This window comes from Odontomachus brunneus, unplaced genomic scaffold (genome assembly GCF_010583005.1).
Source record: "Odontomachus brunneus isolate Ranch 3 - 2012 unplaced genomic scaffold, Obru_v1 Obru_scaffold_042, whole genome shotgun sequence".
Taxonomy (NCBI): domain Eukaryota; kingdom Metazoa; phylum Arthropoda; class Insecta; order Hymenoptera; family Formicidae; genus Odontomachus; species Odontomachus brunneus.
The window spans coordinates 1,026,429-1,044,818 of NW_022639492.1; the positions used below are offsets into that span (position 1 = coordinate 1,026,429).

The window sequence follows — 18,390 nt, forward strand, 5'->3', positions numbered from 1 at the left end:
CCTCCGGAGTGATAGTAAGTCCATGTGCACCTATGCGAAAAAAAGCACGACAGTTAATAACAATACACGAGTAACGCGCACACCGACAGATCTCACGCGTCTACCCCGCATCCCTGACCCGCGCCGACGCGAAAGGCGAAGGAGAGGATCGCAGGAGGAAGATCGCAGCGAGAGACGCGAAGATCTGTGAGTGCACGCGAGGCGAGATGTGACTTCATCCCTGACTGCACGAAAAGAAACGTCAAACAGGATAGAAAACGAAATTATCCAATTTCGAACACGAAGGAGTTTGCTCGAATTAAGCAAATTTCTGATAAAGTGTAAACGAATCAGAAATTCTAATTGAAATTACCAGAATTTTTACTTTCTTTAAGATTCTAGTTCGCGCGATGGTCACATTCATAAAGAACAAAATAAAAGCAAATTCGTTTATTTCAGATGACGAGGACGGCGGCAATCAACACGCCCGATGGAAGACGGCGTAACCTGTTTCGTCTACTTGTATTTTCTTCAATTTTGAATAAAAAGCTTTGACAAAATTTTAGATGTTTCTTCAAAGATGAATAAATGTCAGTATAAAACATTAACTCTGTAGGTTTAACCATTTACTTAAAATTAATTCCCCAAAATTGCCTTGAAAACGGGTCTTCACACTAGAATACCCCTTAATTGGAATTTCTGATTTGTTTGCATTTTAATTACAGAAATTTACTTAATTCGAGCAAATTTCTTCCGTGCTTGAAATTGGATAATTTCGTTCTGGTTACTTTTTCTTGTTAACCGGAACGAAATTATCCAGTTTCAAACACGGAAGAAGTTTGCTCGAATTAAGCAAATTTCTGATAAAGTGTAAACGAATCAGAAATTCTAATTGAAATTACCAGAATTTTTACTTTCTTTAAGATTCTAGTTCGCGCGATGGTCACATTCATAAAGAACAAAATAAAAGCAAATTCGTTTATTTCAGATGACGAGGACGGCGGCAATCAACACGCCCGATGGAAGACGGCGTAACCTGTTTCGTCTACTTGTATTTTCTTCAATTTTGAATAAAAAGCTTTGACAAAATTTTAGATGTTTCTTCAAAGATGAATAAATGTCAGTATAAAACATTAACTCTGTAGGTTTAACCATTTACTTAAAATTAATTCCCCAAAATTGCCTTGAAAACGGGTCTTCACACTAGAATACCCCTTAATTGGAATTTCTGATTTGTTTGCATTTTAATTACAGAAATTTACTTAATTCGAGCAAATTTCTTCCGTGCTTGAAATTGGATAATTTCGTTCTGGTTACTTTTTCTTGTTAACCGGAACGAAATTATCCAGTTTCAAACACGGAAGAAGTTTGCTCGAATTAAGCAAATTTCTGATAAAGTGTAAACGAATCAGAAATTCTAATTGAAATTACCAGAATTTTTACTTTCTTTAAGATTCTAGTTCGCGCGATGGTCACATTCATAAAGAACAAAATAAAAGCAAATTCGTTTATTTCAGATGACGAGGACGGCGGCAATCAACACGCCCGATGGAAGACGGCGTAACCTGTTTCGTCTACTTGTATTTTCTTCAATTTTGAATAAAAAGCTTTGACAAAATTTTAGATGTTTCTTCAAAGATGAATAAATGTCAGTATAAAACATTAACTCTGTAGGTTTAACCATTTACTTAAAATTAATTCCCCAAAATTGCCTTGAAAACGGGTCTTCACACTAGAATACCCCTTAATTGGAATTTCTGATTTGTTTGCATTTTAATTACAGAAATTTACTTAATTCGAGCAAATTTCTTCCGTGCTTGAAATTGGATAATTTCGTTCTGGTTACTTTTGTTACGTCCGACGTAACTTCTCTTTAGTTCGACCGAGTGCACCTTATGTTACCACCAGAAATGCAATAAATGCCCTGTGTGGTCAAAGAACAATGGACTGATAATAAGGTGTCAAAATTTCACTATTGATTATTACTCACATGTCGTGAGAAGCATCTTCCCCCTTCTACTAAAACAATACACATAATAATTGGATCATTAAGATAAAACATTAAAATCGTAAATAAGATACTGGGAAGATAAAGGTTTGTTTCCTAACATATCCTCTGACCTAAGTGTCACGTTACATTCCCAAACCTTCTCCAACCTCTTAAGTCCGATCCCAAGCTCTTCAGTCTCTCTATAACTATAGCACGAGAAGGACTTCAAGTAATTTAAAATTTCTTAAAGAAAGAATCAACCAGAATCAGTAAATAAAATAATTATTTTGTACACACATTTACATTTACACATTTAATCACACACAATCACACGAACTTGTCCATCCCAGGGTAAAGTGGTTAAATCCATTGACCCAAAAAGGACAATTAACACGTTTTAAAATCAACTAAGACACTTTTTCTTGTTAACCGGAACGAAATTATTCAGTTTCAAACACGGAAGAAGTTTGCTCGAATTAAGCAAATTTCTGATAAAGTGTAAACGAATCAGAAATTCCAATTGAAGTTACCAGAATTTTTACTTTTTCTTATTAACTAGAACGAAATTATCCAGTTTCAAACATGGAAGAAATTTGCTCGAATTAAGTAAATTTCTGTAATTAAAATGCAAACAAATCAGAAATTCCAATTAAGGAGTATTCTAGTGTTTTTAACTCGTTTTTAAGGCAATTTTGGGGAATTAATTTTAAGCAAATGATTAAACCTGCAGAGTTAATATTTTATACTGACATTTATTCATCTTTGAAGAAACATTTTAAATTTCAATTAAATAAAAAACTTTGACAAAATTTAAGATGTTTCTTCAAAGATAAATAAATGTCAATACAAAACATTAACTCTGTAGGTTTAACCATTTGCTTGAAATTAATTCCCAAAAATCGCCTTGAAAACGAGTCTTCACACACCAGAATACCTCCTTAAAGTTACCAGAATTTTTACTTTTTCTGGTTAATCAGAACCTACTAATAGAAATTATTATTACTCAGCAGCTATTAATTCCTACTGATTAGTTTCGAACACGTTCTTTGTTGACTTTTCTTATTATTCACATTGTAAACCATGCGACTTTTTTTTCCTGTTCCTTCTTCGTTTATTCATCGGGCGTCTCTGATGCGGCTCTTCCGCCCCTTTTCTCTTTCTTCGCCTCGTTCCTACAAGATGAGTGTCGTTACACATTTCGTCGGCGATTATTCACGGTGATATCACCGTTATAAAATGCTTCTTCTGCACGAAGAAAAATACACGACGACGGCGCGTATCCGCCCCTCCGTCTGTTATATTTTCATCAAATGATTTCTAAGAAGTAATTAAAAAAATAAATAATTAGTCATCGATGAATGTCACATGGAAAAAATTGGGTTGGATTAACCGATTCTTGATGAAATGTGAATGAACCAGAAAATTTTGTCGTTACCAGAATTCTGTTCAAGTTAACAAGATATCTATCAGATTCTGCACTGAGAAAAAAATTAAATTAAATTTCAGAAAACGTTTGTTTGGATACAATTGTGAACACATATTTGTTTAAATTAACTAATTATTTTCTAAAATTAAATAAAGAAGTTTTAAATATAAATTTCTTTCTTTGATTTTAGAAGACATTATTTCTTTGACATCATTTAATTTAAACAAATATGTTCACAGCATCTAAACAAACGTTTTTTGAAATTTAATACATTTTTTCTCAGTGTCGTTAACCAGAAATCTTGTTAACTTGAACAGAATTCCGGTAACTTCAATTGCAATTTCTGCTTCGTTTATCAGAAATTTGCTTCATTCAAACAAACTTCTTCTGTTCGAAATTGGATAATTTCGTTTCCCTTTCGTCTTACTCGACTTTTATCAAGCGAGTGTTTGCAATAACCGGTACAATTTCCTCGGTTAATCGCCTTTATCAGCATGCACACCGCGAGGGAGCAGTCGCATGAATAAAAGTGCGTCGCGACGAGCCGCCCCCGGCAGCGGGTGACTTGGAGGTCCTTTTTTTCCCCAAGGTCCCTCGTTATCCTAACGCGATCGCAATGGATAAGGCTGCCGACGATTACGATATCGGCGCGAGTGTCAAGCGACGCGTTTTACATCCATTCGCGGTAGGAGGCCTGGCCTCCTTAGCGATTGCAAAGTCCTACGCGCGCGATAAAAAGTTAACGGTAATGACAATAGGAGCGACAGTGATTACTGCGGCGCGCTCTCGCTCCGTGCGAGACCCTGACCTGCGACAACGCAGACGCAACTGCGAAAAATCACGTCGATTTCGTCGCCCGCCGATCGCCCCTCTTCTTCCCTAGCTTCTAGGAAATCAAGAACAACTTGTATTACGATCTGGTTAAATACAACGGATCAATTTCAAACTTACTCAACAGTCAAACTGTCAGACTCAACCGCCATTGGTTTGATTAAATTGATAAATGCGCCTTTGAGATCGACTCATTTGCCTTATTAATTGTTTGTTCTGATTCATCAAAAGTCTTTAACTTGGTTAATTATTGTTAAGGTACCCAGGTAAGGTAGAAGTTACTAATTTTTATAGTTACTAATATTAAATTTAACCGGTGGACTTTGACCTTTAATCAAGAAAAACTTGTATCACAATCTGGTAGCCTTCTAGAGTCTAGGCTGCGTTCCAAAACTCTGCTCAACGGGTAGAGTAGCATTTAATTGACTATAAGAACAAAGATAATTAGGATTTCTTTATCATGATTGGCTACTTAAATGTACTCTATCTATCGAGTAGAATTTTCGAATGCAGCCTAGAGATATTGTCGCGCGAGTCTGATCTATCGCGAGGAAGTCGTGCATTTCGGGAGTTTGTCGAGGGAATTCAGACTTCGGGATTAAGGTAGATGTACATTTATAGTTATTTGTGGTCCAACCATATTGGTGTGAACTCGTGAAAGGTAAATATTTTCAAATTTCTCCAAAAACTTTCATTTCTAAGGCTCCTAGTCCCTCGTATTGTCTATCTCTTTTTAAGGGGATGCTGCGGTCGATGACGAACTCAAACCATGTCGATAATGCAGAGAGGATCGTCACTAACATAATCACGCTATTCTTTACGTATTTTTTATACAGTATATACAGAACTTATATAAATATGTGCTTTGCTTTACCACATTCCACGGAAAATTTAACTATATATGTGTAGAAATCTTTCTGCAAACTTTTCCGATATTCTTAGGCTTTCAAATGCAGATGCGAAAGGTAGAGCAATGTTTTTCAAAATTTCTCTGATTGGAGCATTCGGTATGTACAAGTTGTGGAACTTTTAGATTAGGCAAATATTACTCTGATAGCTTGAGATTTTACATTGAAAATTTTTTGTTCATTTTCGTCAAGCAATGTTCTTATTTATTTTTGTACGTACTTTTATTGCGTAAAAGCATTTGTAATTCTGTGTAACCAATACGATGTAAACTTTGCAGAAAAGTTTTCAGCTTCAGCATCTCCTTAATGACGTTAGAAGTGAGAGAATGCATGCAAAAAATTCTTGCGAAATATGTTGAAATAAAAATATATATCCATAAAGTAACACTTGCAATCGATTAAACAAATTTGTGATATTCCGTGTATTCTCCTTTTGCTCTAACAATCAATAATTTGTTATAAATTAACGTGACATACAATTCATCTTCTTAACCTATTTCTTCGCCTATTTCTATTTAGGTTAATTTACAACAAATTATTGATTATTAGAGCAAAAGGGAAGTGCACGGAATATCTTACAAATTTGTTTAATCGATTGCAAGTGCTACTTTATGGATATATATTTTTATTTCAACGTATCTCGCAAGAATTTTTAGCATGCATTTTCTCGCTTCTGACGTCATTAAGAAGAGATAGACAACGCGAAAGGCCAGAAACCTCAAGTAAAATGCTTCTCCACTAGAGACAGTTTAAGTAAATTCCTTCTGCAAACTCTTTTCTGTTACTTAACTTGTAAATTCATCTCTTGACGCGATTATTCTGAGGTGAGCAATATTTCTGCATTATTCTTTCAAAGGAAACATCATTTACATTATTATATTTTACTTATCAATAACAATATATTCAGGTTAATTTACAATAAATGATTGATTATTAGAGAGATTAAAAGGGGAATGCACAGAATATCTTACAAATTTGTTTAATCGATTGTAAGTGCTACTTTATGGATATATATTTTTATTTCAACGTATCTCGCAAGAATTTTTAGCATGCATTTTCTCGCTTCTGACGTCATTAAGAAGAGATAGACGATGTAATGTTTATATATTATATTTTAAAAAAATAATTCGAAATAAATATTTATAAATATTTATCATTAATATTGTATGCTGTCTGGATTAATACTTTAAATGTTGACAGTATTTTGCCTAAGTATTTCATAACTTAGCAAAGTATTACATATTACTGTTTATATATATATATATATGTTTATATATATATATATATATATATATATATATGTTTTTATATATATATATATATATATATATATATTTATATATATTGACAATGTTCTGCGTAAGTATTTTATCACTGAACGAAGTATGACATATCAATATTTAAGTATTGGAATCAATCATAATGTGAGGGGCCAGAAGCTTTAAAAAGTTTCCGCCGGAGGAAGGGAAAGATTCGCCTCTTTTTCCCCCAGATTGTGGCGATTCCTCGACGCGAATCTGCTCGCTTAATTGACGTTTGCTCGATTTTTTTGCGCGGATCGTTCTCCTTGATGCACCTTCGCGCGGCTCCTTTCGTGCCCCTTTCGACCACCGGCGGGAATCGTAACGATCGTCGCAGCCTTCGAAATCAATATCCGATCCAAGGATCCGATCTCGCGACCGACCTGAAAGATCCCTCTTACGCCGTGCCTCACGGGAGCCGCGCGTGTGCGCGTGGAAATAGACAGGACGAAAATTACAAAGCACACTACGTGTCCGCATTACGCGTCACTCGGTACACATGTTGTCCCTCGCGTGGCTTCGTTTCATTGCCAAACGACACCGCGCTCGCTGAATACGCTGTCCTATCCTATCTGTCTGTCTGCCTATCATCTTTGCACGAAACATAAAAATCGCATTTGCCGCGCGATATAGACTGTGTGCGATGAATGCGAGTAACGATTGACCAAAGTTTCCGCTGTCGTCAACGCGCCGTTAAATAGTAATAAAATTGCTTTGTCTATTGACACAAAATTCATATTTATATAAATTCGCGCGCGCTTGGCAGATAGAAATAGAGAGGAGAAGTCGAGAGAGAGAAAGAGAGAGAGAGAAAGAGATCGAGTGTATCTTTAAATAATAATGCTCAAAATCTAGCTACACCTTAAGAAAAGGAAAGGAAAAGAAGAGAAAGCACGTCTCTCACTCGATTTCTGTCTCGAGTCTCTCTTTTCTTTTCTTTCTCTCTCATTTCGCAAATTTCTACCACATACCGTACGCAATCCGTTTTGATCAACAATTTGCGAAATTTACGATCTGCCTACACGCTCAAAATCTAGCTACACTTTAAGAAAAGGAAAGGAAAAGAAGAGAAAGCACGTCTCTCACTCGATTTCTGTCTCGAGTCTCTCTTTTCTTTTCTTTCTCTTTCTCTCTCATTTCGCAAATTTCTACCACATACCGTACGCAATCCGTTTTGATCAACAATTTGCGACATTCATGATCTGCCTACACGCGACCCGAATCCACGACACGATTCCGCCAAGTTAGAGAAAAAAATCCGAAACGTTCAAACGACTTGGTTTGCCCGAGGACGAAGGAAATCCTTCAACGGGAAGGCACGACGCGTGAGCACTCGTCGAATAAGACGACAGAATTTCGGATGCGATTTATAGAAAAAAACGAACTATAATATTCTCCCCTCTCTCTCTTTTCTCTCCGTGTATACTCTAATAATAATTACACTGGCGATTAACACCCGACGCGATAATCGGATTAGTTACCGCACACGTCTCGGAAATTCGCGGCCCTCGATGAGTTATCCAGTATCGAGTTATTAAGTGAAATTTGAAAATAATATTATGCGGTCGAGGATAATTCGTGGGTGGACCACTCCAATTTACGCCGATATCTGATGGCGATCGAAATTTATGGACCTCCCACACTGCTAGCACGCGCTCGCTAACGTAACGCAGATCGATATGTCAAATAAATTCTCACCTATCTCCCGTTTACGGTGTGATCAACGATTTCATTTACATAACAATTTGCCGCGTCGATGTTATTTCACGCTCGCTCGAGAAGTGTCCAACCACGTGGTTGGCGCGGCTAAAAACAGAGTGAAAATTAAATAAAGACTTATTACGCATTGACTTTTAACAAGAAGTGTAAACCAAATCTATCAAAAGTATATTGTTATTGATAAATAAAATATAATAATGTAAATGATGTTCTCTTTGAAAGAATAATGCAGAAATATTACTCGCCTCAGAATAATCGCGTCAGAAGATGAATTTATAGGTTGAGTAACAGGAAAATGTTTAGGTAGGAATTTATTTAAATTATCTCTAGTGGAGAAACATTTTGCTTGATGCTCCTGGCCCCTCGCATTGTCTATCTCTTCTTAATGACGTCAGAAGCGAGAAAATGCATGCTAAAAATTTTTACGAAATACGAAATAAAAATATATATCCATAAAGTAACACTTACAATCGATTAAATAAATTTTTAAGATATTCCGTGCACTTCCCTTTCGCTCTAATAATCAATAATTTATTGTGAATTAACCTGAATAGAAATAAGCAAAGAAATAGGTTAAGAAGATAAATTATATGTCACGTTAATTTATGACAAATTATTGATTGTTAAAGTAAAAGGGGAGTGGAATATCTTAAACATTTTTTTAATCGATTGCGAGTGTTATGAATATATTTTTATTTTAATATATTTCGTAAGAATTTTTAGTATGCATTTTCTTGCTTCATTGAAAAAAGAGATAGACAATGCGAGGCGTCAGGAGCCTTAAAAGAGAGAAAGTAAACCGAATAATTGTCTTTCTCAGTAAAGTAGAACAATATTTTTTCTCTAATAATCAATAATTTATTGTAAATTAACCTGAAGAGAAATAAACAAAGAAATAGGTTAAGAAGATGAATTGTAAATATGTCACATTAATTTACAACAAATTATTGATTGTTAAAGTAAAAGGGGAATGGAATATCTTAAACATTTTTTTAATCGATTGCGAGTGTTATGAATATAATTTTATTTTAACATATTTCGTAAGAATTTTTAGTATGCATTTTCTTGCTTCATTGAAAAAAGAGATAGACAATGCGAGGCGCCAGAAGCCTTAAAAGAGAGAAAGTAAACCGAATAATTGCCTTTCTCAGCAAAGTAGAACAATATTTTTTCTCTAATAATCAATAATTTATTGTAAATTAACCTGAAGAGAAATAAACAGAGAAATAGGTTAAGAAGATGAATTGTATGTCACATTAATTTACAACAAATTATTGATTGTTAAAGTAAAAGAGAAGTGGAATATCTTACAAATTTTTTTAATTGATTGCGAGTGTTATGAATATATTTTTATTTTAACATATTTCGCAAAAATTTTTAGCATGCATTTTCTCGCTTTTGGCGTCATTGAAAAAAAAGAGATAGACAATCCGAGCTGCCAGGAGCCTTAAAAGGGAGAAAGTAAACCGAGTAATTGCCTTTCTCAGCAAAGTAGAGCGATTTTTTTCCTCCAATCCGTGGTTATTATTTACGTCGGCTTTTCGACCCTCGACGCGACTTCTCAATTCAGTTCATTGCGCGCGACGTGATCGACAATGCGGTTTTTCAGCGTTCAAATTGATTTCACCGGCGTAAAACAGCCCGAAGTAAAATCCTTCTGCATCGCGCGATCGGGATCGTTAGAAAGGATTCGCGCCGTAGCCTCCGCACGAATCAATGTTCTGCTCGAAGGTCTCGCCGTTGATCGGCGATGATGCGGACGGACGATTGAACGAAAGTGAGTCTCGAGATCAGGAAATACGCCCAAGGATCCGCTCGACTCAGGAAGCTCGACTATCTCCGTGACAAATGGCTTTCATGCAAATGCGAGAGCCGCTCGCGGCACTTCCGCGGCGTTTCCGAGTACAACGGCCTTCTCGCCGTCGGCCGAAAATGCGTATCGGGTATTTCCAGGTGTCCAGCAGGAAAAGAAGAGAGAAGTCCACCCGCGTACGATCGTGCACACAACTTTCGGGGAATCGCGCGAGCGACGACTTACTATGCGGCGCAGACGAATTCGAGGACGTTCCGTCTAATTCCGACTAAAATCCGCGAGTCTCTACATGGGGAGAATTTTAGAGTAAAGATCTCTGGAAGATTTTGCGATCGAGGTATAACACATTGTGCAGTAATGGACTATTCTATCATTTCATAGGACCAATGAGAATGTGTTGAAGGTAAACGGTTATTACTTTGCAGTAAATAGGCCGAATGGAATGGAAAACGTCATTTTGTAGAGGAAACTTGTCAATTTTACTACAATATATATAAAAAAGAAATATAGTAATTTAATAATTTTATAATTTAATAAATATATACTGTAAAAACTGATGTGTTAAATTTAACGCATTTCATGTGTCCCAAATCCACTCTCATTTATGTAAATTATGTAAATTATGTAAATTATGTAAATTTAACACAAAACAAATGTGTTAAAAAGTAACATGTATAATATGGAAAAACACAAGAATTTAACACTTGAATATCGTTAGGAATCACTGATTGTGTTAAATTAACATATTTAATATGTCAGACATAGATTGTCAATTTAACATTTTCATTTCATCAAAACCATAGATTAATACTTCTCTCAAATGTTAAAGTAACGTTTTATTTTAGTTAATTTAACATTATACATATGTCAATTTAACACAAACTGTGATTCCTGACGGTATTCAAGTATTAAATTCTTGTGTTAATTTTTTACATATTATGCGTGTTACTTTTTACCACATTTGTTAAATTTACACATACTAGAACAATACATACGCGCTACGCACGCGCCATATAGCTAATAAAAAACAATAAAAAATGTAAAATAAAAATTAAATTAAAATATACTTTAATTAATTAATAATTATAGGGAGAGACAGGGAGAGACAGGGAGAGACAGGGAGAGACAGGGAGAGACAGGGAGAGACAGGGAGAGATAGGGAGAGACAGGGAGAGACATATCTCTTCTATATTTTTTTTCGTGACTTAACCAACGCGATGACAGCTATTTGCCTAATATAATTTGACAGGCGCAAACGACACGAAGCAAGCCCACGTGAAATGAGCTAAGCGAGAAAACCAATCAACATCGCGGAAAAGCGGCAACAATTAAATCTCTTACATGCCTTTTTTTTAGAGAGGAAATGAGAGTGAATGATTTGGAACACATGAAATGTTAAATTTAACACATCAGTTTTTACAGTGCACTTTGCAAAGAAAAGGACAAAAATTTGCTTGAGCGTGTAAATTATTTTATATAATTTTTTCTTTGGGATTACCTTAAAAATAAATGTTACGCCGTACAACCTCAAAACACCGCAGAGTTGATAGATAGTAAGATAGATAATGTGCTATTAAATAATTTACTATCCTGAGTCGAAATTTTAACCCTATGTTAAACCTTGAATTCTACAATGCAGAAGGAGCTAAGTTAGCAAAGTAAGTTTAATTCTAACGATACAATTTACTCCTACTTTGACTTTAATAATATCCAAAATTTTCTTTTTCACTTTCTTTAACATCAAGATAAGTTATATTACAGACTTTAGAATGTCAAAATAGATGTTGAATAGAATAATGAGACTGAAAGTAGGATGAAATTCGACACAGATAAGTTAAATAGAATCAAAAGAGGTCGATGTAGGTTTCAGAGGATCAAAGCAAGTGAAGTTGAATGGCATAATAAGGCTGAAAGTAGAGTCAAAATTTCGACTCAGAATGTTCTAGCGAAATTCACTATATTCCTCAAGGGAGTGCTGAAACTAAAGGATTGGAGCACAAACCTTTGCATAATGCATAATGCATAAGGAAATCAACCAGCCAGGATTCTTCATTTCTTTCCCCAGGATGGAAATAAAGAACACTGATTAATTGATTCCCTTATGGGTTATGCATTACGCGTTATGCAAAAGAATATAGAATATGAAAAATCTCTGTTTATACTTTTTAAATCGCGTACAAAATTTTCACCTTGATTTCTCTCGAGACGTATCTCGTGCGGATTGCACGGCCGTTTGCCAACGTGACAACGTATTAACGCGTTATCTTGGTAAAATTTACTTTCCCACGTTGTATTGTTATTTCAACAGCAATCGTGATCGATTACTGCACAACCCTATCAGCGATCACTTTTACATGATTATGGCCAATTATATTTTAATTAGCTTTTAATTCCGTTATTTTCAATGCGTCTACTTCGCGACGATTCCATTGTTGACAAGCGCATTCTCTACGCCTCGCCGAATGCTCGACCTTCACCTTGCTCTATCCTTCAAGGCAAACGCAATTGGCACCTTGTGACAACGTGTTTGTTCGCTCGTACGCGACACGACGATCACGAAGATTCGCGAATAAGTCGTGATTTATTACCGATAATAGCAGCGCGAATTAATCGAATTCGTGGCGGATAATTACAAAATCACGCCAATTCGACAGGCGTGCGAATATTAATTTGCACGAGTATCGGTCTTCAGTCGCGATATTCCTCGCGAATGAGAACGAACGAGCAAATAACGACGGATATGATGACACGTGCAATTTCATTGCGCGCGGATACATGAAGCGCCGAAATGAAGTAGTACAGAGCGTCATCGTTGCGTAAGAAATAAAAGGTAGGAAAGTTTTGTCCGTATTGTCGAGCGTTAATGACCGATTCCGACTTAAACGTCCGCGCACGAGCGTGAAGGAAGCAGCGCCAAGGAGGATCACGTGGTAGGATAAAGCGCGACACGGCGGCGTATCGTCGCGATGGATCGCGTTTCGCTACATATTCTTTTCTGGTTGCGCAACCAAGATATAAAACGGGGCGAACGCGATAAACGACGCGGCGCGTAATTGCCGCTTGAATATTACCTGCGAAAAACTGCCGCGAGTCCACGTTCTCGCACGGAAAAAAAACGTTTGATTAGATTAACCGAATATTTTTGCATGAAATATGAGAACAAAATGGAAAACTCCGGTTGAAGTTATCAGAAGTCTGTAAAGGTTGACTGGAAAAAATCTGAACTTAAGAGATTATTTTAGTGTGAAGATCCGTTTTCAAGGCGATTTTTGGGAATTAATTTTAAGCAAATGGTTAAACCTACAGAGTTAATGTTTTGTACTGACATTTATTCATCTTTGAAGAAACATCTCAAATTTTGTCAAAGCTTTTTATCCAAAATTGGAGAAAATACAAGTGAACGAAACAGATCACGCCGTCTTCCATCGGACGTGCTGATTGCCGCAGTCCTTATTGTTTGAAATAAATAAATTTTCTTTTATTTTGTTCTTGAATGCGGCCCGAATTAAAATCTTTTTGATATCTTTAAAATTATTATTTTTCCGGATTGCGAAAGGTTAGAATTTTTTAGTAAAAATCAGCCTATTATTTTTCAAGTGCCACCATTTTGCCAATTTTTCTTCAAATTATTTAATTCTAGCTCGGGCGATAGCCACGTGTATATTACAGGCTTTAGAATGTCAAAATAGATGTTGAATGGAATAATGAGACTAAAAGTAGGATGAAAATTTGTCATAATTTAGATAGTTTTTGAAAGTCTATCCTTTTCTGTTGGGCCTTAATGGGTTAAACTTACAACTTGAGCAGAATTCTAGTAACTTCAACCGGAATTTTTCGTTTCATTCATATTTTCCCAAAAATTCAATTAAATCAACTAAACTTTCTCCTCACGCGCTATTTCGAGCGAGACGAAAATTGCGAGAGCAAACACATATGACTGCACATTCATAAAGAACAAAATAAGAACAAATTAAAAACAAAATAAGAACAAATGTTTATCTCAAATGACGAGGACGGCGACAATCAACACGCCCGATGGAAGACGATTTTATGTGATCTGTTTCGTCCATTTGTACTTTCTTCAATTTTGAATAAAAAGCTTTGACAAAATTTGAGATGTTTCTTCAAACATGAATAAATGTCAGTACAAAACATTAATTTTTTAGGTTTAACCATTTGCTTAAAATTAATTCCCAACAATCGCCTTGAAAACGGGTCTTCATCCCGAGGCGAAATTTTGGCTCTATGTTAAACCTTGAATTCTACAATGCAGTAGGAGCTAAATTAGCAAAGCAGGTTTAATTCTAATGATACAATTTACTCCTACTTTGACCCTGATGATATCTGCAATTTCCCTTTTCACTTTTTTAGCGTTAAAATAGGTTGTATTATAGTAGGATGTTAATAGTAAGGCTGAAAGTAGAGTTTCGACTCGAGTAGGTTAAAAAGAATTAAAAGAGGTTGATGTAGGTTTCAGAATATTAAAATAGGTGTTAAATGAAATAGTCAGGTTGAAAGTAAAATCAAAATCTCGACTCGGATACTAGAATACTCGAGTCGAAATTTTGACTCTATGTTGAACCTTGAATTCTGCAGTAGAAACTAAGATAGCAAAGTAGGTTTAATTCTAACGATACAATTTACTCCTACTTTGACTCTGATAATATCTAAAATTTCCTTTTTCACTTTCTTCAGCGTCAAGATAAGTTATATTACAGGTTTTAGAATGTCAAAATAGATGTCGAATGGAATAATGAGACTGAAAGTAGGATGAAAATTGGCCATAATTTAGATAGTTTTTGAAAGCCTATCTTTAGCGGTTTTCTGTTGGGCCTTAATGGGTTAAACTTACAACTTGAGCAGAATTCTAGTAACTTCAACCGGAATTTTTCGTTTCGTTCATATTTTCCCAAAATTCAGTTAAATCAACTAAACTTTCTCCTCACTATTCGAGCGAGACGAAAATTGCGAGAGCAAACACATATGACTGTATAACCGTGCATTACACGGGATATCGTGGTTCCGCGTAGAAAATTTCAAATAAGTTTGCGATAGCATTAATAACAAGCGTCACAGGATTACGCGCAGTACTGTCATAACTTATTGATGCGCGTGTTTATTACGCTTGATTTCGTATTCATGTACGAAAAAACGTGTACAAAAACAATCGCCGATACTGGTTTGTTAATAACGCAGCCGATAGTTGAATCCTAATTGAGATTGATAGATGAAGTAATCGATAATCGTACACACGTGTCGCTGAATTTACATGTGTGGTGTCCTTGTCGACGGCAGTCTCGGGGTCTCGTTTCATCGCCGACGAATCTATTGGCGATTGACACGACTATAACGCATAATTGCACTGGCAGGCCAATTAAGGGCCGGCATTAATCGACCGATCAACTTCACGTATAATGAGCGTCTCCCGTCATCGAGACGCTCGCGATTTCGCTCGATTTTCTCCATTAACTTCGTCAGACTGACAACTCATCGCTGCGAACTCACCTCACGGATTCAACGAGACGCGCTAACTGAAAAGTTCGCAGCCATGTGCGACCGCACTGTCGGCGCGAACTTTCGCCGAGAGTCAGTCGAGCATCCTGCGAAGTCATTAGCTTCAGTGGACGACGATTTGGGGTGAGAGATACGCGGAAGCGATTCAGCCAGGATTCGAAAGCGCGAGCTCGAATATTGTATCGCGAGGCCTCGGTGTGTCCACGTATATCGATGTTATTGTCAAGTATAATTGATTTGTTTTGCGTTTAACGCGTCAGCGAACGTCACGTATGTGCGACGCAACGATCTCTGATGGCGAGAGACTAGTGTCACATATGTGTGACAGCAAAAATTCTCCCACACGAAGAAAAGGCACTAAGGATAAGGAGTGTTATTGGTGTCAAATAAGAAGATACTTACTTGCACGGAGAAAAATAATTTTGCTCTTTTAGTAAAATCGTCGTTGCATATTCGTAGTGACATCAGAAAAATTTAGTTGACGTAATTAATTTTACAAATTATTCGTTATCAGAGCAGAAGTAGGTTGCTAGGTCTCGTTGCTAGGATAGAAAAAATTTGTTAAGTGTATTTGTCCTAAGAATCACGTTAATTTGATGCAAAATAATGTATTTTTAGCAAATTTATTTGCTATCGGAACAAAACTGCAACTACTTAAATCCATCATGGTTCTTATAGCATAATAATTTGTAGATTCAGCAAATTATAACCAGCAAATAGTGATTAGTATTCTTAGCAAATCTTTTTGCTGTCCATATAATAACGAAAAAATTTTGCTGGACCAGCAGAAAATTTGCTGGGCCAGCAAATTATTTTTTTCCGTGTAGTAACATCCCAGACAGAACGAATTATGCAAGACATCCGGAAGAAATAAGGCGTCTTTTAGCCCTTGTCCACAACCTTACTTTGAGACGTAAACAATTGCCCAATTACAGTCTTACGATTCTTCTATAAATCAATCATGGTTAGTCAATTTCTTACGGCTTATGTCTTAAAGCAAGGTTGTGGACGAGAATTTAGAGATTTTCAAGACACTTTTTAGTAGGTTGTGCTGTCTCTGGGATATTTACTAATATACACTTTTACACTGAGAAAACATTTCTTTCCCAAAAATGAGAAAATACATTTTCCTCAAATCATTGCTTTTCATGAAAGCAATTGTTTCTATTCAAGAAAAATAACCAAACAAATATGTTATTAATCCACAGAATAAATATTTTTTGTTTTTTAGATATATTCTTTCTCAGTATATTTTTCTGAGAATTCATTCTAAGCTTGAGGGAAATATTCACTGTTACGATTTTAAGAGGTATTTTCACTTTGAGTGAGATTCCACTCCAAAAAGTTTGGAGAGTAGATATTAGAGTTTAATAAATTTCGATCTCGGATCACTTTGTAGCGAACGATCCCGACCTTCAATCCACAATCCTCAATCTCCAATATTCAGGACCGATTGTTCCACTCTCTTAGTAAGTTACCTGACAATTAAATCATGTGTTTGTCTTTTCAATTTGAAGAAAACAGAGATAGACATATGATTTAACTGTACTTTACTGAAATACCCAAGTAAAAGTAAAAGTTTACTAAGAAGTTTGGACAATCGGCCTTTAGGGTCAGTTATTTTAATTTCTTGGTAAGTTAACTGATAATTGAGAAATGTCTGTCTTTATTTTTAATTTAGACAAAGATAGATATATGATTTAACTATCAGTTAATTTACCAAGAAGTTGGAACAATCGACCCTTAGTCTGATATGGGCTTAAGAAATAAGAGCAAGCCAACGTGACTAAATTCGCGGCGAGTCGTTTGCGTGCAGCAACGATCGATTTGAAGAAAAAACAAAGACAGACATATGATTTAACCGTATTTTACTGAAATACCCAAGTAAATAGCTTATCAAGAGGTTGGGACAATCGGCCTTTAGGGTCGATTGTTTCTTGGTAAGTTAACTGATAATTAAATGAAATGTCTTTGTTTTTTCTTCAATTTAGACAAAGATGGATATATGATTTAACTGTCAGTTAATTTACCAAGAAGTTGGAACAATCGACCCTTAGTCTGATATGGGCTTAAGAAATAAGAGCGAGCCAACGTGACTAAATTCGCGGCGAGTCGTTTGCGTGCAGCGACACGATTCGATGCATTCGTATCGAGTACAAGGTACATTATGCAAGGTACATAGCCTTGACAATGACCGCTGTGAGTCAAGTTGGCGTATGGACAATCGCGGTGTGTCGTTAACTCACCAATAGGATAATCGGCAGGATTAATGTCGAGGATCGCTGAGGTGAGGAGCGGGAGAGGTGTGAAAATTAAGGACCAGTGTCTTCTTCCCTGCCTTCGTCTGCCATCGCAATAAGTTTTTAATTGAGCGCGTTCAGGAAACACGCAGCAGATTCCACGCGGATCCCTCGATTCTTCACTGAGAAAAAAAAATTTGGTATACGTGACTAATATGACTGCATAGTAAAATAATTAGTAGGAAATATCGTTTTTGCAGCGAATGTAACATTAGTGACAAGTATTCTACGCACACATTCCAAAAAAATCTCAGTTGGTGCAAGCGAATAGGAACCAATCGAAGATTAGGTCTGATCAGAAGCGATATCTCTGTTTTGAAAACTAATATTTCTGTTGACGCAACCGAAAATATTCGTCTGAACATTCAGCCATATTAGATTTCGGTTGAAGCAACCGAGAACAATTAACTATACACACGGAAAAAAAAGATTTGCTAATATATGGACAACTAAAATTATTAACTGCAGGAGCAAATTTTCTTGCTTTCATAGCAAAAAGATTTGCTATTTAAGTTAATATATATAATAATTAGCAAGTTAATATAGTAATAATTATTTAAGTTAATATATATATATATATATATATATATATATATATATATATCACAA

General features: G+C 35.9%; 1 protein-coding gene across 3 annotated transcripts in view; it reads right to left on the reverse strand.

The window, feature by feature from the left end:
• Positions 1 to 18,390, reverse strand: part of LOC116844500 (facilitated trehalose transporter Tret1-like) — a 74,673-nt gene that overhangs the window by 16,246 nt on the left and 40,037 nt on the right. The window lies entirely within an intron of this gene.